Source organism: Plecotus auritus (genome assembly GCF_963455305.1).
Source record: "Plecotus auritus genome assembly, chromosome: 2".
Taxonomy (NCBI): domain Eukaryota; kingdom Metazoa; phylum Chordata; class Mammalia; order Chiroptera; family Vespertilionidae; genus Plecotus; species Plecotus auritus.
Window position 1 is genome coordinate 223,934,342 of NC_137771.1, and position 22,523 is coordinate 223,956,864.

Below are 22,523 nucleotides of genomic sequence, written 5' to 3' on the forward strand. Positions count from 1 at the left end.
AGCAGCCCAGAAAGTCCGGCCCAGGAATGCCACGGCCTGGGGCCGGCACAGACCTCGGCTCGGCCTGCAGGGCCTGCTCCTCCTCGGGGGCCTTTCTAAGTCCTGCAGAGCCCAGACCGTCGGGGCGCGCCGTCCTCCGCCACCGGCTGCTGGCTGCCGGGTCCTGCCGCCCCGAGGACGCAGCCCAGCCAACCTTGTGCCCTGTGGCCTCTGGCACGGCCAGGGACTGGTGAAGCCGGTTCCCTGCCGGCACCTCCACACGCACAAGAACGGGTTCTTTGTGAAAGAAAAACAAGAGAGTCCTTGGGGTGCAGAGCCCTGGACTGTGGCCACCTTGAGGAGTGAATCAGTTTCCTGTGAATGTCAGCTCGGAGCTGTTATGTAGGAAGTTTGCTGGGGCCTCCCAGGCCCCACGCCCAGCCCCTCAGGTGTAAACAAAGGAACTTGGCTGTTCCGAGCGAGCGTTGTGACAATTTCTGGAAAAAGCCATCGCCCTAAGTCCCGGTAAGTAGCCCCATATTGAACTGTCCTCTCTTACGTGGTTCTTTTTCAGTACCTGGCTTGTCTTCCCATGACATTTTTGTCGTCGTTTTTTCTTGATTTCAGAGAGGAAGGAAGAGGTAGAGAGAGATAGAAAAATCAATAATGCGAGAGGATCATTGATCAGCTGCCTCCTGCACGCCCCACGCTGGGGATGGAGCCCACAACCCAGGCATGTGCCCCGACAGGGAATCGAACCCTGACCTCCTGGTCCATAGATCGATGCTCAACCACTGAGCCACGCCATCTGGGCTCCCCCATTACATTTGTTTTTATTTCTTTATTGATTAAGGTGTTACATATGTGTCCTTATTCCCCCATTACCCGCCTCAACCCCCTACTCATGCCCTCACCCCCCTGTTGTCTGTGTCCATTGGTTAGGCTTATATGCATGCATACAAGTCCTTTGGTTGATCTCTCCCCCTTACCCCCATCCTCCCCTACCTTCCCTCTGATGTTTGATGGTCCCCATTACATTTTAATCTTGTGAGGGACTCAGGGTCAAGGGCATCTACACAGTTACAGATACCAACAGAAATGAGGATCATGTATTTAGAATGAGACCCTGAAGTAAATAAGTGGGAACTGCTGCCCCTTCCAGTCGAAGGAGATCCGAATATGGCACCCCAAAATAGCCACTTTGGCAGAAAGATTATTTTAAGCTGAAGACATTTGAGATTCAACAGATGAAAGGAAAACAGCACCTCAGAGCAGCAATTTGGAGCACTGGGGCTGCCATAAATTATTCTTCTCCCAGGATCTACTCCCATAGGGAGAGCACAGACCCACTCCAACTCCCTTCTCCTGGGAGTTTACGATCCTGAAGACAGAAAGACCACGCGTACCTATTAAACAAGCATTCCCACTTTATTACCTCCTGTCTGTGCTCCTAAAATTCTATTTATCCTTCCTCAAGAAACCTATGTTTTCATCCCATAAGAAGCCTGTCTTCCCACCCCCCTTCCCTTTTTCCTATAAATTAGGGATATAAACCTTTAACCATTAAATGAGCCAATTACTTCTTTGTTGGTCCTATATTCGTGCAAAATAAACTTTTTCTCCAGTTAATCTGACTTTTTAATTCACAAGTCCCAGCCACTGGACATAAAAGGATAGAGAAAAGATTTTTTTTTCCCCCTTTCTACAAAGCCCTATGTTAGGAGCTGGTCAGAAAAATGGTGAGCAAATCAGATACTCAGGGAGTCAATGAGTTAGTCTGATAATCTTACAAATCTACACGGGGTCATAGCATCTTACTCATGAGCCTTGCCACTTATGAATGAGGGTCATAAGGCCTAGCATAATACAAAACTCAAATAACTTTAGAATAATGAGCCACAGGAATAAAAAAAAAAAATCTAAGGGCAGTATAATTCTTTTTGCCTTGATGTGCTTTTTAAAAATTTTTCTCAGCTTCAGTCCTGATATTTAGAATATCAGTCAGCATGGGGGTCACAAGGACTGGTATTGCATCTGATTTACTCCCAAGATTTCCAGCCCCAGCCTTAGCCTTGGCCTTGGCACTACAACCAATGAATATTGTTAGAGCTTCCACAAACATTTGTTATAACTACAACGACTGTGTTGGGAAGAAAAAATAAACTTTTCCTCTCCTCTCCTCCGTGTTGTGGCTTGGGGCCTGAGAATTAAATTGACAAAAGACAGAGTAGCAGGACAAAGACCAAAGGTTAACAAGAGGTTATTAACAGATGCGGCACTCACACATCTGGGAGAAAGTCAGTGAGGAGTAACTCCAAGGGGTGGTTGGAATTTGGGCTTATATAATTAGCATCCCGAAGAGTAAGTCCTTAGAGAAGTGGCAAGACAAAGGAAATGAACCTAGGCTTTGCGGGTGGAGACTTGTGGGGGAATGAGTAAGTGGAGAGATGAATGGAAGGTAAGGCTGTCAGGGGAAGGTTTATTCTGTAGATTCTGTTAAGAGTCTCCAGTGGTTACGATCCTTTGCCCTTCCTGGTACAAAGCAGGGGAAGGCAGAGTTCCTTTGGTGTCTGCTGTTTCTCATTTATCTTCAGCTTAAAATAATCCTTATGCCAAAGTGGCACGTTTTGGGGTGTCATCTTCTGACCCCCTGCAAGTGCCCTCCCAACAATGCACATATAATGAGGATAACCACTCTCAGAAGTTCCGTAGCAAAGGTGGGGTCTCCCAACCCCATCCCCACCAACGCCGGGGCCAGGAAACTGCTGGCCACCACTTGCTCAGATGCCCACCCAGGCCAGTGGCAATACATTTCTAAATCCTGGGAAATGCAGCTCTCAGACTGTGCCATCCTGAGGGGATTTTTTTTTTTTTTTTTGAATTTGGGAGATTTGCATTATTTCAAAGTTTGAGCATAAAGAGGTATTCGACTAATATTTTTAGCCTACTTTAAAATCACGAAGTTCAAATTAAAATACAACATATTCACACTGTAATTTGAGTTGTGGCGAAGGCTCTGAAGAAATCTTCGAAGGAGGGGTGCAGTGGGGGCAGATCCCCTGAGGAAGCTGGGTTTGAGCTCAGATGGGGGTGGGCACGTTTGGGGTGAAGTGAGTAGGAAGGCTCATGGGATTAGATGAGGCCCCCTTGGGAAGTCTCCCTTGTGCCCCATAATCTAGCATCGTCACGGGTCCCACCACACTGAGCGTGTGATGGGGTGATGGGGGTCACTGGTGGTTATTTGAGAATCCTTCCGGCAGCCACTGCGCTGTGTTCTATTGGCAAGCAGTCCCGGAGTCCAGGTTCAGGGAGCGGGGGCTCAGACCCCTCGGTGGAGAAATGCCGAAGAACTTGGGGTCGTGTTTTAAAGCCACCACATCCCCAAATCATTTGGGCTGTGAGGAGAGGACGTGAGGCGTGGGAGGAGCTGACCCGCGCTTACAGAGGCGTCCTAGACACCAGGCTCCCAGCCCAGGGCCTCGGGGCTCAGGTGCCAGCTGTCCTCTGGGTGACAAGAGGCCTGGGAGGACCACCTGGCCTTGTCACTGGGCAAAGAGTGGTGTTTGCTGATGGGTGACAGGGCTGCAAAATGTGCCAAAGCCCAGCCGACTTGGCTCAGTGGTTGAGTGTCGACCCATGAACCAGGAGGTCACAGTTCGATTCCCAATCAGGGCACATGCCTGGGTTGCGGGCTCCATCCCCAGTAGGGGGTGTGCAGGAGGCAGCCGATCAATGGTTCTCTCTCATCATTGATGTTTCTATCTCTCTCTTTCCGTCTCCTTCTTCTTCTCCCTCTCCCTTTCTGAAATCAATAAAAATAGTTTAAATGCACCCAAGCTTTTGAAAGCCGTCATTAAATGTGGGGGGCTCTCTGTTGGTGCCCCAGCCCTCACTTAATTACTGTCCTGCTCACACCCTAATTCAGGTCACATACTAATGGCCAGACAGAAAGCAAAATAAAGGTGGCCCTTTGAAAGGGAACTTGGATTATAAAAGACAATAAAAAGTCTCCTGAAAATGAATTCCAAAGCACAGACAAGCATAAAGTGCCGTTGGAACATCGCCATCTAATTTCTTCTCGTCTATTTTTACTGCAGAATTCTCGTGTAGGCATGTCACACGGCTTGACGGAGCGCAGGTGCGCGCTGAGAAGCGCCTGCACGGCCCTTTTTTGGCAATCAGGGCTCAGCTGCCTGCAGACGCAGCTCGGATGTCAGTGTCGGCCCCAGCAGGGCGCCTTGCTTGCTTCTAGGATGCGAGTGCAATTTGCTTTGACTTCAGAGACGAACATCCATCAAGCAAACCCTTCTGGGTTGAACTGTATCTCCCCAAAAAGGTATGCTGGGGTCCACCCCCTCAGGACTCCGCATGTGACCTTGTATGGAGATAGGTCTTCACAGAGAAGTCCAGTTGAAATGCTGTCATTAGGGTGGGCGCTAATCCAATAGGACTGGGGGCCTTACAAAAAGGAGGAATTTGGCCCAGCCGGTGTGGCTCGGTGGTTGAGCATCAACCTATGAACCAGGAGGTCACGGTTCGATTCCCAGGCAGGGGTCATGCCCAGGTTGTGGGCTCAATTCCCAGTAGGGGGAACGTGCCAAAGGCAGCCAATCGATGATTCTCTTTCATCACTGATGTTTCTGTCTCTGCCTCCCTCTCCCTTCCTCTCTGAAATCAATAAAAATAAATTTTGTTTTAAAAAGGAGGAATTCGGACCTAGCCACAGGCATAGAGGAAGACAAGGGGGAAAGACCGCGGGGGAGGCCGCATGAAGACGGAGGCAGAGACTGAAATCAGGCCATCAGCCAGGGACCGTCTGGGGCCACCAGGAGCTGGACGAGGCAGGACGCACCCTCTCCTGCAGGCCTCAGAGGGCACGTGCCCTGTGACGCCCTGACGCCTCGCCTCTGGCCCCAGGACTGTGAGACGGTGCCCTTTCTAAGCCACTTGGGGTGGTCCTTCGTTCCACAGCCCCAGACGCTAAGACACCAGTGCTTGCTGGCCTCGTCTCATCACTGAGAATGCAGCTGCCCAGTTAGCTTTTGCCGGTCCAGTGTCTCTCGTGTCCCCACCCTGCCTGCATTCACCTGGCGTGTCTCCTTCAAAACTGAAGTCAGTCAGTGGGTTCTCCGGGTTTTTTATCGTATGCCACGGAGATCTGCATTTCAAGCCCTGCGCTGGCTTAATATTACCTTCTCGTCCCCCTTCCGTTTAAGTATTTATTTTGTGGATTTTTCAGGCCAAAACCTGCTGGCTGGCAATACTGGGGTATCCACACACCCCCATTACTGTACCCTAGTTGTTCCATGGACCACATTGGAGAGTTCTACCTGTGAAGGAAACTTTACCTTTGGGGTCCCCCTCATCTGAATTCTAAGGCGACCACGTGTCTGTCTTTCTATTCCCAGCAAAGCTTGATACAGTGCCCCGTGCAAACAGTGCCCATGAACAGCTGCTGGCATCCCCCAATATCCATTTTCCCATCTTCTGTGGCCACAGAATCCTACTCTTTAGCTGGGCACCAATGCAGACGGCATCTCCCCGCCCTCCCCTCAACCCCGAAGCTAGGCATGGCCGTGAGGCAAATTGTGGTGAGGGCAGCATGAATAGATTCTGCCCTTAAAGAGCAGTATTCTCCTCTGCCCCCACCCCCGAGCCCCTGCCACCTTCCTGCCGGCTGGCGAGTGGAGGTGGGAATGGCTCATCTCTGGGTAAAGCACACCCAGAGGTGGCAGAGCAAGGAGAAAGACAGGAGCAATCGAGCCCTAGAAGCTTCTCCAAAGAGGGCGAGCCCACATCTAGGCTCTTGCAGAGGGAAATAAATGTCTCCTTTGTTTAAGCCGCTGTTGTTTTGATCTCTGTAGCAGCTAACACTAACTAACTAACACATTTGGATTCATGGATAAAAGCTAGATGCCATCAGGGAAATGCAAGATTTCCTGGGCAAAGTCTGGGTCCCAGGGAGTTAGAAAGGACGTGGCTCGGGGATCACAAACGGTGTGTTCCTTAACCTCTACCCACTGGGTTTCTCTTCTGTACAACAGAGATGCTAAGACAGCCATGGGCAAACTACGGCCCGCGGGCCGGATCCGGCCCGTTCGGCTGTTCTATCCGGCCCGCGGAGCCGAAAGAGCGGAGGGTTCTCTTGCTCTCCCCTCCGCTCCTTCACCAGCAGCAGTGTTAACATGGCAACGTCGGGAAACACGGCCGCAGCTCCTTCTTCTGAGTGGGCGGATTTATATCCCCATTCAGTAGAAGGAACAACCTCTCAGTCTTCCAGAGGCTCCTTGTAATGCCCGCAGACGCGTCCCCCGACATCACCCTGGGAATGCGTAGACAGACATGTTATCCTGGTGATGTAGGGAGACACGCCCCTGGAGAGCACAGTATCAGAGCATTAGCTAAAAAGGAGACCAACAACACTGTTCCCACTGAAGTGGATGTTTTAAAGACCAAAAACCTTTCAACCCAGTCTACATTGCCATCTACATCTACGTCCCGGGCATAATTTGGAAGTTGCACTAAAGAAAATGTTTAATTTACTGTTTACACATTTTGTTCTTTTCTATTTGTTTTAGTTTTAAATGATTTTATTATATTTAAGTTTAATTTGAAAGGCTTTTGTACCTTTCCTTTGTTAGGCAATTTTATTTTGCCTTTGCCATCTTCAATATAAGGTATGTTATTGTCTATGATTCCTCCATTTTTTTGAAGTTTCAAATTATAATAATTAGTGTTTACATTCTTCTTGTTAAAATGTTTGAAATGAATAAAATTATTGAAATTAAAAAAAAAAAAGACCGTACCCTTTTATGTAATGATGTTTACTTTGAATTTATATTAGTTCACACAAACACTCCATCCATGCTTTTGTTCCGGCCCTCCGGTCCAGTTTAAGAACCCATTGTGGCCCTGGAGTCAAAAAGTTTGCCCACCCCTGTGCTAAGATCTACCGTGTGGCTGCTTAGCCTGGGTTTCTCAAGAGGAGGAGCCTGGGATAAAGGAATCGTGACAAGGAGTTTACCTGGGAGGTGATTCCAAGGAGCAGAGAAGAGACACCAAAAGCCTGCTGTGTGTCCTTGGGCAAGTGGCTTCACCTCTCTGAACTCCCAGGACCCCCTGCCTCCTGGTATCTGTGCTTTTGTGTAATGTCCTCCCTTTGAAGGAAAGGCGTCAGGGGGCAGAAGGAGGAGCTCACACTGGGCCTGAGCTTGAGCCACCAACTTCCGGAACGTGCGTTTTGAGGCATCTCCTGGACCACACGCTCCTTATGAAACCTGCTCTCCACCCCACAGAGGGGCATCCCAAATCCACGTCCTTCCTGACCCCTGGCCGCCATCTCTAACCCTAGTGGCCGGCCCTCTGCCCAGAACGGCAGCTGGCAGCAGGGACCGGACCTAGATGGGCGACCAGAGCCATTCCCCGGGAACTTAGGATTTAACCGCAGGACTCTAGTTAGTCTCTGGTGCCACCTGAGGAAGAGGTGACAGCCCGGGAGCTGGGGGGTCGTCACAGGAGTGAGGAGGAGGAGGGGGAAAGGGGAGAAGGGAGGAGGGACCCTATGGCCTCGCAGCACCGGGAGCCCAGGCCTGCCTTTCTGCTGCCTCCCACTCCCCATCTGGAGCCCACAGTCCAGGTGAGCACCGTGTTCCGGTTCTGGAAGCCCCTAAAACGCCGTGTGCTCCTGGCAGCTCCGGCAGCCCTCAGCCTCTGGTCTGTGTGACACCATCAGCGCTGTCACCGGATGACACCGGCGCCTGGCACAGAATCGGGGCCCCCACCCCCGGTCCTCCCGCCCATGTTCAGTGAGGAGACAGCTACGTTATCATTAATTCACCCAGAAACGGGTTTCCTTGGAGACTGTTTCCCCAGGATGTCTCCCCCACAGTGAGAGCCTGGGTCTTGGCCTCGGAACCACGCTGCCACCTCCCCATACGGCAGAGCCCCAAGGAGCGCCCTCCCACCAGCCCTGCAGGCTTCCTGCCCCCCGCCCCCCTCCAGTCAGCTCCTGCAGGGGCCCCACCCTGCAGCCTTCAAGTGTCTGCTGCATTCCTGCCTGGGGACATGCCTGAGGTTCCAGTCCCCCTGGGTGGCCCTCTGCGGGACTCGGGGCTCTGATGTCCCAGAGCATGGGACACCCAAATGACCCAGCCCATCCTCTGAGGTCTGTCGCCACCTAGTGGCCAGGCGGGTCCCGTGGGAAACCTGTGGCTTCCTCAGGGACCAGCCAGGTGAAGGGCCATCACCCACGGGCCCCTGCAGAGTCAGAGGACCCTGGAGACAAGCCCGTCAGAAGCCACACAACAAGAGGCTTCCATCCGCCCGCTGACAAGCCACAGTGAGAACCACAGGGCTGGCCCTAGGGGACATGCGCATTGGTGGGGCCCCGCACCTCTCTCCCCAGGAGCTGCCCTCACCCGCCTCCGTGGGCTGCTGTGGACCGGCCATTGCTTCTCACCACCTTGCTCATCAGGCCACAGCGGGCTGGCCCAGAGGTGGACGCAGACTGGGAGGGGGTGGTGAGAATTCCCCGACGTGAGACCCAAGGACACGTCAGTCTTCGTTCAGGGCTGGAAGCGTGACATGCCGATGGCCTGGTGGCATGTGCACAGAAGGGCAGCACACAGGGGGGCGGGAGGCATGGGGGGCAGCGAGGGGGGCAGGTGTGGGGCTCTGGCTGTGCCTGAGACCCAGCTCCGTCCGTGACGTCTGGGAGTCACCTAGCGTCCTTCTAATACACTGCTCCTTTGTGTTAAAATCATGCTCCCTGCATTTCTGGCGCTGGCAACCAGCCAAACTTGGTCTTACAAGTGGGGCCCCAACTCAGGCCCAGCTCACAGCCACAGACGGGCTGCCAGTCTGCCGAGGCCAGGCTGCCACAGACTGGTCCCTGGCCAGAGGGCCTCAGGGTGCGCCCTCGTCTGCGCCACCCGGTTTCATTGCCGGTTGGGAGGTGAGCATGGAGTCCCCTTAGGAGTCCCCAGGTGCTCCCCATGCTCACATCGTGTTGCCACTCCAGGCATTACACCCACTGCACGGCACCCCAGGTTCCAGGCTGGCATTTCTGCTTTACCATGGGAAAATCTTCTCGCACCTTCCAGCACCTTCCAGCGCCTTCCAGGCCTGGGTTCTGTTCTGCCTGTTTGCCCAAGTGCACTTCCTGCCCTAAAATTCTGTGAAGTTCACTCACTTGAAATAAACGTGCTGTTCATAATGACAGTCCATACTTCCACGAGCCACACAGTCCACGCCAGATACCGTGGAAAGCAGAAGCACAGTTCAATAGCTCGGCTCCTGCCTCCCCACCCGAAGGTGCGCCTCGTCAGGAGTGGACCGTGGTCCCCACGCTCAGCCTGCAGCGAGAGCTGGTGTCCATGCCGGCTCTGTCCTTACTGTCTACGTGATTGCACCTCACCACTCCGAGCGAGGGTTGCCAGACTTAGGGGGAAGGAAACAAACAAAAACAGACCAACGAGTATAAATATGTCTCAACTACCGCATGGGATCTACTTCTGCTACAAATTATTCATTGCTTATGTGAATATCCGGGACATCCTGAAAAAATATGTGTTGATTGTCTGAAATTAACCGAACGCCTATATTTTACCTGGAAAACTTTCATGCCCCAGGTCTTCACCAATAAAATGAGGATAATATTACATGTACCTTTCACTTCTGTACTGTGTTGATTTTATGAAATAACATATGGAAAGCATTGGTGCATCATATAAATGCTCAGTATAATTATTACTCTTTTTTTTTTAATATATTTTGTTGATATTTTACAGAGAGGAAGGAAGAGGGATAGAGAGCTAGAAACATCGATGAGAGAGAAACATCGATCAGCTGCCTCCTGCACACCTCCCACTGGGGATGTGCCCACAACCAAGGTACATGCCCTTGACCAGAATCGAACCCGGGACCCTTTAGTCCGCAGGCCGACGCTCTATCCACTGAGCCAAACCGGTTTTGGCTAATTATTACTCTTGTATCCAGTGTAGGTTTGCCTTTCTTTGACAGTCTAACTTTATGCCTGTTGCTCTGGGAAGTCCTTCATAGGTTTCCTTTTTACACCCAAACTATTGAAGTTTGGGTAATACACGACATTTTCATCCCAGGTACAGGGTGAAACGTTTCTATTCCAATTATCTGAGTGACAATTGAAATGGTTTCCTTCTTATCAACCACCAGATGGCACTGCAGGGCAATAAACTGAGTAAGAAAGAATTGCACATAAAATTTTATTTTAATAACGTGCTGAAGTTGGTTCCCTCCCCACAGACCACACACACACACACACACACATGCACTTCATCTTATTCTGTGATATTGGATGAGTCAGTAATTCTACGAATGCTCACCCTAAAACTGGAACACACAAAAAAGATAATTAATCATACTAATTATAAAATCTATGAGTGATTATTCTTCAGCCATATTTTCTTCTTGAATAAAATTATTTTCCTACTTTCATAATTCAGGCTAAAATTAGCCAGAACATTGTTTATACTCTACAAATTCTATGGTTGGGGGTCACCACAACATGAGGAACTGTATTAAAGGGTCGCGGCATTAGAATGGTTGAGAACCACTGATGTAGAACAAAAGTAGCCATAGGTAAGTGCTCCATGGAGAATGAATGAATCCATGAATGGACTAGTTTATTAAAAAGGTCAATATATGGACCTCCAGCAGCTTAGACAGAACTTTATGGAAGTTGGAATAATGTAACCCAGTTAAAAAGAAAAGCACATAATTATTTACATTTAAAAAGAGGCCTTTACCAGGAATCATCAACTGTAGGTCTTAAAAGAGAGAATGACATGCTCTTCTTGAGGAAAAGGGGTCAGCTGGAATAAAAAGCTAAAATTTTTGCCAGCTCCGTTTTTGCTGATCCCACCCTCAATATGAAAATAAAGGGTTTTATTTTCCCCTTCTAGTGAAGAAAAAAAGCACATTCAAGGGAGGTTTTAAGACCCAGTGTCCAGGAAATAGCATTCACCAAGCAACAAACTGGTCAAAGATAAAAATATTTTTCCAGGCCAATGCACCAAGAAAAACACTAAATCATTTATTTTTCAGTTCCCTGAATAAGACACACCAAAAAAAATAAGAAAGCACTTCAAAAAAATGTCCGTCAGCAAAACAGAAGAAGAAAAGAAGCATTTCAAACACTGAGTCCCATTTGCTTGTTGAAACTTAACCCTGGCCGGGTTGCTCAGGTGGTTAGAGCATTGTCCTCATACAGCAAGATGACGGGTTCAAGCCCCAGCCAGGGCACATACAATAATCAACCAATGAATGCATAAACAAGTGGAACAAAAAGTTGATGTTTCTCAAAAGAAAAAGAAAGAAAGAAAGAAATTTAACAAAAAAGAAAATTTCCCATGCTAACCAAATGTGTGCATTGTTTGGTACAAAATGAAGTTGTGGCCATAATAAAACTCCAGCATTACAGGATTATCCGCAATCACGTCCCAGGGGCGGCTGAGAAACGGAAAGGAGACGGGAGACCCACTTTAAGGGTCTGTGGTCAACATTGATGCTCCCTGGTAGTGACTCCAAAGCACAATCTTTATAAGAAATAGGAAAATTCCAATCAAGATTTTTTTACAAAGGAAAAGGAAAATGTAGATTTATCACCAAAACAGGAAGTTTCATAAGAAAGGATTATTTAGGCATAAGGACTCCTTCCTCCATCTGAATCTGTCCCTTTTAAGAAAAGTTGCCTCACCCCACCCACCCCCCTCTCAGCAGGAAGTCCTCAACCACAGGTCTGGAGCCAGGACAGCAACGCAGCTCAGAACGGGCTCGGCCAGCCCACATGCTGCTCAGGGACCGGCTGGCTCGCTCAGGTTCTGTGCCCGGAGCCCTGGTTGGAGCCCACACCTCGAGGCCAGACCTCAGCTGCATCGCATCAGACCAATTCAGGTCCTTTGGCTGCAAACAGCACCTCCCCCGGGGTCACCAGCAAAATGTGGGGGGATGCAGGGCAGCTCCAAGAACGACGGAACTGAGAACTGGGTTTGGAAGCAGGACCAGACCCTGGTGTCTACACAGCAGGGCTTCTCCTCCTTGACTCAGGCCCTACCTGTGGCATGAACGTGCCCCCGCCACCTTTTCCCTCCGTGGACGACGCCCCTCAAGGTTAAAGTTTCAGGGAGCGTCTGTGTGTCCTGTGCCTGCCTCTGCCTGGAGCTGGCGGACAGCTTGACTCCCCAGACACACACACGGGGAGAAGCCCTTTTCCAGGAGAATCCCTGTTTTTAAGAATTTAAACAATAAAGAATTTTAACAAAAGAAGAAGTAGGATGGATGCTGGATAACCAAACCCACAGCACAGCTGGGCGGAACCGAGGGGACTGGCTCTGGCTGAGACCTGCCTGCTCTGGAGTGCACGCTGCTGGCCTCTGGGGAAATGCTCCACTGGGTGGGGGCGGGGGCGGGGGGGGGGGGGCGCTCTCTCCCTGCACCTCTCACAGTCCTGCCCCCGAGAGGTCAGAGATCTAGGCAGAGCCCTGGGGGAGAGGCACCGGCGGGGCCCTGCCCCCTCACACACACACTCTGTGGGTTGGCCTCGACCCAGGACATCTGTGCGGTCTGCACATTCCTGTCCTCCGGGGGAAGCGCACCTGGACCGGGGCTCGGGCTGGGACCTTGAACTCTTTCCTGGGAAGTAGGTCTGGGCTTTGGGACTGTCAGGACACAGGCAGGACAGGCTCCTTTCCGAGGTTGGTTGGGATCTGAGCTGCACTGTACACATGCCCTCTCCAAGGAGGCCCACTGTGGAGGCTGAAGTGGTCCCCAGGGGCCCCAGCCACCAGGAGTGTTGCCTGTGTGACTCGCAGTCTAGCATCTTCCCTGGAGTGGCCCTCGGCCAAAGGGAGCTGCCTCACTCCCCTCCCGAGGGCAGCCACACCCAATGGCCCCAAGGTGAGACAAAGGCCCAGCCCAGGCCTCAATTCAGGACACCCTTGAGAGGCCACTCCACCTCCCGGGCTCGGGTTGGTGAGGCCTCTGCTCCCAGCACCTTTCTGTTGCTTGGTCCCCGGGCCTGTCCTGCCTCTGTCCCCCCTGGAGGCCCAGTTTCTGCACCTGAGCCAGTTCTCAGGCTGGAGCCACTGACTGAAGGGGAAACTGTGCTCTCAGTAGAAAGAACCTCAACACGATAGCAAATGTGCCTGGTAATGATTCCCGGTCATTCCCCACAGGGACGCCCAGCCACTCAGTGGGTGGCTGCACAGGGAGGAAAGGGGACACCTGCCGGTGTTGATACCAGGCATCCAAGCGCCATCAGGTGCTCATGTTGGAGCGAGGACAGGCTGGGGGTAGATATCAAAGGCAGGCGTGGCCCCGGTCCAGCAGGTCCACACTCTCCCCGTGGTCACGTCCCTGTCCTCCAGGTGTAACTGGAACAGACGGACGTGGTGGATGACAAAGCCCACATGTATCGGTTGAACTGTGTTTCCTTCAAAATTCTTATGTTGAAGTCCCAATCCCCAGTGTCTCAGAATGTGACCTTGTTTGGCAATGGGGTGCTGCAAATGGAATTAGTTAGAATGGGGTCACTGGGATGGGCCCTAATTTAATAGGACTGTTGTCCTTATAAAAAAAAAGAGAGAGAAATGTGGACACCGGGACACACATGGAGAATGCCATGTGACGATGAAGGCAGAGATGGGGTGATGCTTCTACTGCCAAGGAACCCTGAGACGGCCAGCAACCAGCAGGAGCTGGGGGAGAGGATGGGACAGATTCTCCCTCACAGCCTCAGGAGGAACCAGCCCTCCTGACACCTTGATCATGGACTTCCGGCCTCCAGGACTGAGACCATAGATTTCTGTTGTGTAGGCCCCAGCTGTGGTTCTGTGTGTGGCAGCCCCAGGACACTGGTCCATCACACCTGGGTTCCTGGGCCTGTGGCTAGAACCATCAGGGAGGGAAGGCCAAGTGAAACATGAAATTGAATTCCAGTCTAGACAATAAATTACAAAAAAAAGTTTCCTAAGAGAAAGGACAGGCCTTTAAAGGCCACTGAGGGGGACGGTAGATTCCATCACCTCCCCCATTTCATTCACTAACAGGGCCCCTTCCAATTCATAGCGGTTTTGGAAGGGAACAGTGAACTCCTGCAAACTCAACCAGGCAGTAGCCCCGAATACAGCTGTTGTGGCAGAGGCGGTCTCTTTTCCAGAGCCGATTAGCCCAGATATGGCACGCGGCCACTGGTTTGATGGATGCATGATTGTCCATCTTTATCAGGAAGGGGGATCAGAAGCAGTTTGTCCTTCTGATAAACTAGAGGCCCGATGCACCAAATTCGTGCAAGAGTAGGCCTTCCTTCCCCCGGCTGCCAGCACAAGCTTCCCTCTAGCATCTGGAATCCGGGCTTCCCTCACAGCCCCAGCTTCATCCAGAAGGTCATCTGGAAGGATGTCAGGTCTAATTAGCATATTATGTTTTTATTATTATATATTATATACTAGAGGCCTGTTGCAGGAAGATTCCTGCAAGAATAGGGCTTCCTCGGGCCTATTCCTGCAAGAATAAGGCTTCCTGCAGCCTGAGCGAAGCAGAAAAGGGAGCGAAACCTGCGGCAGGCTTCCCTCCCGCCACTGCCGCCGCCCCCACCCCACACCCCACACTTTCCCTCCCGCACTTTCCCTACGGCCACCGAGGCAGGCTTCCCTCCCGCCGCCACTGCCCCACGCTTTCCCTCCTGCACTTTCCCTCCCACCTCCGCCCTGCCCTTTCCGCTTTCTGCTTTCTTTCCCTCTTCCTTGTGTACTGTCTTCAGTCTTCCCTTGGCCTGCATATGTACATTAACCACCATCTTTGTTGGGTTAATTTGCATACTCACTCTGATTGGCTGGTGGGCGTAGCAGAGTGATGGTTAATTTGCATGTTTCTCTTTTATTAGTGTAGATGGGGTGGATACCGGTATTTATTTATACTCTTCCCAGGGCTATATTAGTTCTCCTGCCCTCTGTTATAATATAATCTGAGAAGACCTGGACCATCTGGATGTTGCTCAGAACATCACATTGGACTACGAGCTATATAGAGGGCACGTTAAGCAGAGTGAATGGACAAAAGTGGCAAGTATGTTGGAGGTCTTTGTAAGACATATGTGCTCAGAAGGTGGGAGACAAAAGCTATGGGGATCCAGGGCATCAATACATTTGTAAGGGCCCAACGGTCTGACGAATTAGTGCATCTTATGCCTCCTGCCTCTGAGAAGGAGGCACAGGCCTGGGGGACCACTCCGGGTTCTGGAGGTAGCACATTCCAAACTTGGGGCCATTGCTCACCACATCTGCTGTGTGACACGGCAGGTGCCACCTCTCAGTGAGGCCCAGAGAGGAAAGGGCGCTGCAGTAGGTCAGGCTGTGGGGCCGTGGGCCGGTTGCTTGGCCCGCACTGGCTGGTAGACCTCCATGCATCTGCGGTGGGAATTACACCAGGAGCCACTGGGACAAGCACCAGCAGGAGAGGCCCAGTGCCGACCCCTGGGGTTCTAGAGCAAGAGCATGCCAACGGCAGCTGAGAAATGTATATACTGCCTGAAATACAGTGTTTGTCTGGCCCTGGGTCCTGATAGAGACCGAGTCTCTGACCATGGACACCAAATGACCATGCAGCTGTAACCGCCCATCATGGCCTGGGTCTTGTCCAGACCTGTAAACTCATAAAGTCAGGCAAGCAATCAGCAAATAACTCTCACAACAGAAGTGGAATCTACCAAGGAGGCACCACAGGACCAGAATGTCCACGTGAGTAGCCTACCCTCAGGTCATTGACCTCTGTTACTAGTATATCAGCATTTCTCCTTCAGTTCACTCCTGTGGCCACATGGGTGAGAATTGCCCCTTATTACCTGCCAAAGAGGAGCTAAAAGGCTAGGTTAAGTTCATAGATGAGTCAGCTTCCTATCACCGCCCACCTCCCCCCCACCCCCAGTCACCACCTGCACAGAAATCTCCATCTCAGGGATCTCCTGGGGATCCTAACCTGTGGCAAGGTCTAGACTTTGGAGAGGTGGATGAAGTCTAGACTTTGAAGAAGTAATGAATGAAGGAGCATGAAGATGGAAGTTCAGCGTCAGGCCCAAAACACATTCTCTCAACCACAGCAGCCAGTGAATAAACTAAAATAGTTTGATGCGTATCTGACTCTACTTTTTGTTTCTTCATCATTCAAAATAAAGGGAAGTGAACCTTAGAAATCCCCATACACCTGATTCCCCCATTTACTAGTTGAGCGCGTCTCAAACAATCATCGTCGACAACCCATTCGGCTGTTATTATTAAATGGTCTAATCAGTATAAATTATCCAGCACAGAGCCTGGCATTTAGCTAGAGCCCTCAAAGCGCCAGTGTCTCAATCCACAAAGCTTAGGTGAGCCGCAGAGGTATCGTTCCTTATTTTTATTGGTTTGTTATGTCTGAATTTCATTTCTATCTCAAGCTCTCCCCGACCCCTCCTCGAAGAACAGTCATTGATAATTTAGGGTCACCTCGGTTACATCTGGGTAAAACTACTTCAACCAGGGGTGAATTCCCTCCTCCCGCCTCCCAGGGTGGCATTTCATTCCCCTGGGTCTCAGCATCTTGAATAAGAGGAGATTCTGGGAGATTCAAGTGTCATCCACCAGAGCCGCCATCTGCTGAGACACCCGATGCCTCCCTGGTTCTAGGCCAGCATCACCCTGAGGTGGCTGCGCTCCCTCTGGTCTCTGATGGTTTGGACTGTGAGCTTCTCCAAGGCAGACGCACCAGGTGAGAGAGTATAGGCTTTGGAGTTAGTCCTGCATCTGCGTCTGAGCTCTGCTGTGTACTAACGGGGACGTTTTGGCCAGCCTTTTTAACGTTCTAGTTTTAAATGTCTCCTTGGTGAAGGGAGTTCCTCCTCGTAGTTTGGGTGCATGAAAAAGACAACAAAGGAAGTGGGCCAGCCCTGAGCCATGTGGGAAGACTGAAACCAGTGTAATTCAACCTCTGGTGGCCAAAATTTGTCTTGCTGTACACCCTTTCCCTAAAATTTTCCAATCTTCATTAGTGTTTTTTTTTAATATCTGAGATAACATTATATCATGCAATTATGGTCATTATATCTGGGTTTACACATGGGCATAGTCTAGCGAAAGCTCCCTTAAAATCATTGCATTGCACTGAATATATTGCTCACATGGCTCAAACAATGGTAAATATAATGTAATGAATGATAAATTGAGGGATAATTTAAGTTCTTTGTATTTGCCGTGTTTTCTAATGTCTTTCCTTTATTTTTTTAAATTTGTATTAAATGTATTGGGGTAACATGGTTTAATGGCGTTATATAAGTTTCAGGTGTACAACATTATAATCTGACATCTGTATACATTATTGTGTGTTCACCACCCGAAGTCTAGTCCCCTTCTGTCACTTTGTATTTGACCCCTTTTACCCTCTTCATCTTTCCCCTAACCCTCTGGCACCCATCATTCTGTTGTCTGTATCGATGATCTGGTTTATTTGTTTGTTTGCTTTGTTTGTTCATTTGTTGCACATATGAGTGAAATCATACAGTTCTTGTCCTTTTCCATCTGACTTATTTCACTTAGCATAATACTCTTAATACTCTCAAAATCCATCCATGTTGTCACAAATGACAATCTTCGTATAGCTGAGTAGTAGTCCATCGTACGTAGGTACCACATCACTCTATAAAACAGTGTCTACACATAATTTTTAAAAATCAAACAGCACAAAAAGTTGCATAGTGAACAAGGGATCCCCCCCCGCCCCCCGCCCAATACCATCCCTAACCCCCAGTGCTTCTCTGCAAGGCCAACCACTCTCCCCAGTTCCCAGGGGATGCTTCCAGAGAGGGACTGGAAAGAAAACTATTCTCAACGCCATTTCCAAATCCAATCAAGCTATCAACCCCAGTGTGGGCCAACTAAGAAGATACCAAAGCAACAACAGCACACAAGCCAGAGATCACACATCTTCCTTTCTCTGTAAATGCAAAAGGGTGTGTTCCGCCCACACAAGAGGCTAAAAGACACCAATTCCAGGCATGAGACCCAGGATGCCCACGGGGCAGCGAGCCTGGGGGTGGCCAGGGCCTGAGGATCTCGAGAGAGGGGGCTCCACTGGAAGTTACATCAGAAGATTGACGCACTACCTTTGGCCACGTGACAAACAGAACTGACTAGCAGTAGAATGGGGAGAGAAGAATTAGTGATCGCTACATATATAAACCAAGCAAAGGGAAAGTGGATAGATATTCATTCCGATGGAGTAGGAGGAACTTTAATGGGGAAAAATTGTAACCACAGACAATATTGTGTGAGACCACTTATCACTGTTTGGCCGGGAACTTTCAGCTTCCAGTGTTGTCCACACTGAGCCTCCGTCAACTTGTCAACCACAGTTCAAGTTTTCCTACCTCGGAGCATATTCCCTGGGTGGTTTCCTCTTGTGCAGGGGTCCTCAAACTTTTTTTTTTTTTTTTTTAAATATACTTTATTGATTTTTTACAGAGAGGAAGGAAGAGTGATAGATAGTCAGAAACATCGATGAGAGAGGAGAGAAACATCGATCAGCTGCCTCTTGCACACCTCCTACTGGGGATGTGCCCGCAACCAAGTTACATGCCCCTGACCGGAATCGAACCTGGGACCCTTCAGTCCGCAGGCCGACGCTCCTCCACTGAGCCAAACCGGTTTTGGCGGTCCTCAAACTTTTTAAACAGGGGGCCAGTTCACTGTCCCTCAGACCGTTGGAGGACTGGACTATAGTTTAAAAAAAAAAAACTATGAACAAATTCCTATGCGCACTGCGGGCCCAGGACGAGTCGGCTGCTAAGCAGGACAGGCAGCGGCACCCGGCGGGCCGGATAAATGTCCTCGGCGGGCCGCATGTGGCCCACGGGCCGTAGTTTGAGGACGCCTGCTCTTGTGGGTCACCATCCAGACTGGAACGTTGCACCTCAGCAGTTTGTGGAATTGAAGTGGTGAGAAAGGATATGGTTGCCTTTTACTCGATCTTAAGAAAAGGGCATCCCATAATTGACCACGAAGGATGACAGATGCTTGGCTTTTTATGATCCCTTGCATTTATTTAAAAAGGACTCGGTGGGGTTCCAAAATGGCAGCCGATTAAGTGAAAGCTACACTGACACTCTCCCAGGGCCAAATTGGAGTCACAACTAAAATATAGAAAAACCATTCTACATAATCAACTGGAGACTCGCTGGAGAGAACCCTGATAACGGAGGATGGAAAGTGGAGGCGGCATAGAGACTAGTAGGCAGTCCCAAGGCGCAAGAGGGCTGGCCAGGCGCCCACAGACAGCAGCTGAAGTTCTGGAGGGATGATCTCAGCTGTGGGGGGTTCCCACTGAGAACTCTGGGGTCTGCACCCCAAGCTGGGCTCCCCAGCCCAGAGCACCAGAACTGAGAAAGGTGCCCACGTAACATCCGGCTGTGAAAAGCAGCAGGGTTGCTGTCTGCCAGGGAGAGATGGCTGGAAATGCAGGCACCCTCTTAAAGGGCGAACGCACAAAATTTCATGTGCAGCCACTCACCTGGGGCTCCAGCAGAGGGAGGGCAGAGTGGACTGGAGCTGTCTGAGGAGAGTCCAGGGTTGAGGGCTCTGGGGTGGGAGCTCAGAAGGCGGGGTTCAGTTTCCTGTGCTGGGTCATTCCCCCACACGGCAGAACTCTTTCCGGGGCAGAACTTGACCATCCAGGCAGCTTTTGGAAAACCTCTGCCCCACCCGTGGAGACGCTGCCTTGCTGTGGTCTATAGCCTGAGGCTCATTCAGAGGCTCAGAATAACAACCAGCCTGCAGGCAGAGGCAGATCTCTGGAGGCTTTGAGTCTTTGCCTTATCTGCTTCTGGACCTGGGACTAGGAGAAGCAGACCTTGATACACATCTTAGTCCTTTCCAAAGGCATCCAGCCCCAGCAGACGAGTCACAAGCTGTGGATTCCTGATGGCTCCAAACGGGGTGCGCAGGGCCAGTCACAAACAGCACCTAACATTACCAGAGAACTTCCAAAAAGACTGGAAGTCATAGCAGAGGTACCTAATACATAGAAACAAACTCAACAGGCAGCCAAAACAGGGGGACAAAAAAAAAAAAAAACAAGCCTCAAATGAAAGAACAAGAGAATTCTCCAGAAGAAGAGCTAAATGAAATGGAGATAAGAAATTTATCCTTATTCCAGGATACTCGACGGCATGAGAAAAGATATAGAAATTATGAAAGTTGACCAGTCAGAAATGAAGAATGATGTAGCAGTAATAAAGAACATGACCCAAATATATGCTGTCTACAAGAGACCCACCTCAGAACAGAAGACTCACACAGGATGAGAGTGAAGGGATGGGGGGAAATTTTCCATGCAAATGGAAACAAACAAAAAAATGCTGGGGTAGCAATACTCATATCTGACAAAATAGACTTCAAAATGAAGGCCATCACCAGGAGGTCACTACATAATACTAAAGGGATTGATCCATCAAGAGGATATAACCCTGGTAAACATATATGTACCCAATATAGGAGCACCTAAATACATAAAAACTTCTGAAGGAGTTTAAGGGAGAGATTGACAGCAATACAGTCATAGGAGAGGACTTTAACACCCCACTGACTTCACTGGACAGATCTTCTAGACCAAAAATTAACAAGGAAACAGAGACTCTAAAGGACACACTGGATCAGATGGGTTTAATGGACATTTATAGAACATTTTACCCTAAAGCTGCAGAATACACATTCTTCTCAAGTCACATGCGTCATTCTCAAAGATAGATCACATGTTAGGACACAAAACAAGCCTCTACAAGTTCAAGAAGACTGAAATCATATCAAGCATCTTCTCAGATCACAATGGCATGAAATTAAAAATCAACTACAGTAAAAACACTCAATGGAGGCTAAATAGCATGTCATTAAACAATGAATGGGTTACCAAAGAGATCAAGGAAGAAACCAAAAACTTTCTGGAAACATGAGAATGAACACAGGACAACCCAAAATCTGTGGGACACAGTAAAAGCAGTCCTGAGAGGGAAGTTCATAGCAGTACAGGCCTACCTCAAAAAACAAGGGAAGTTTCTAATAAACTACCTAACCCTACAACTTAAAGAATTAAAAAGAGAACAATAATAAAAGCTTAGGGCAAGTAGAAGGAAGGAAATAATTAAGATCAGAGCAAAAATAAATGACATAGAGACTAAAAAAAACAATGCAAAAAAATCAATGAAACCAAGAGCTGGATCTTTGAAAAGATAAACAAGATTGATGAACCTTTAGCCAGACTCACCAAGAAGCAAAGAGAGAGGACCCAAATAAATAAAATCAGAAACAAAAGAGATGAAGTAACAACTGACCCCACAGAAATACAAAGGATTGTAAGAAAATACTATGAACAACTCTGTTCCAACAAGCTGGGCAACCTGGACGAAATGGACAGATTCCTAGAAAAATACACTCTTCCAAAACTCAACCAGGAAGAATCAGAAAACCTGAATAGGCCAATAACTACTGATGAGATTGAAGCAGAAATTTAAAAAAATAAAATAAAATAAACTCCCAGTAAACAAAAATCCTGGTCCAGACGGCTTCACAGGGGAGTTTTACCAAACATTCACTGAACAACTAACACCTGTTAGTTCCCAAACTATTCAAAAAAAAACCCTAGACTAGAGGAAGGAACACTTCCAAGCTGTTTCTATGAAACCAGCATTCGCCTAATTCCAAAACCAGATAAAGGCGCCACACAGAAAGAGAATTACAGGCCAATATCCCTGATGCACATAGATGCTAAAATCCTCAACAATATATTAGCAAATCGGATCCAGCAACACATTAAAAAGATTATACAACATGAGCAAGTGGGATTTATCCCAGGGGTGCAAGGCCGGTACAATATCCGCAAATCAATAAACGTGATACACCACATTAACAAATAGGCAGACCTCTCTTGCACCTCCCCCCAGGGCCAGCCTGGAAATAAAACTAAATTGGGGACATGCACTCGGAATAACCAGCTGAGGTCCAGCTGGGGAGACGTACCAGGAAAGGATCTACCTAACACGTAGAAACACCTGGAGACCGGTAGGAAGGGCGAGGTCGAGAGACGGGCTGGTCCCGCTTCCACAGGTGGCAGTCCAGAGAGAAGAGGGGGCTCTTGGCTGTGGGAGGGGTATTTCCCTGAGAAGATCAAGGCCCTTCGGTAGGGCTGCTGGCCGCCAGGGAGTCTGGAGCTGGCCTGACAGAAAGCCTCAGGGGTTTTTTGTGGGGTTTGTTTTAGGGGGTGGGGGTGAAAAGGGGGTAAGGAAGGTTGTTTTTAAACACAGAGCACAGGTGTTTGTTGCAGCTACTCACCCGAGGCTTCGGTGGAGGGAGGCCGGGCGGACTCCAGGTGCCTAAGGAGAGGCCAGGTTGGAAGCACTGGGGGGAGATGAGAAGCAGCAGCCGGAATCCTGCATTCATTCAGTCGCACCCCCCCAAACCGAAATGGCCATTTTCCCCCCTGAGAGGCAC

General features: G+C 49.6%; 1 protein-coding gene and 1 long non-coding RNA gene across 4 annotated transcripts in view; one reads left to right on the top strand and one right to left on the bottom strand.

The window, feature by feature from the left end:
• IGSF5 (immunoglobulin superfamily member 5) overlaps nt 1–22,493 on the bottom strand; it is a 60,985-nt gene extending 38,492 nt beyond the window's left edge. Inside the window, exon 1 of one of the 3 annotated variants that reach the window (XM_080655261.1) lies at nt 22,365–22,493. The gene's annotated coding sequence lies outside the window, so the exon portion shown is untranslated. Of the gene's footprint in view, nt 1–53; nt 363–22,364 lie in introns of those variants that run through there. The other 2 variants (XM_080655263.1, XM_080655260.1) reach the window with 2 other exon arrangements.
• LOC308241733 lies at nt 32–6,765 on the top strand. The gene is made up of 3 exons (XR_013959882.1): nt 32–504; nt 4,077–4,315; nt 4,683–6,765. It is a non-coding gene; the product is annotated as an uncharacterized lncRNA (long non-coding RNA).
• Nucleotides 22,494–22,523: the final 30 nt, after the last annotated feature.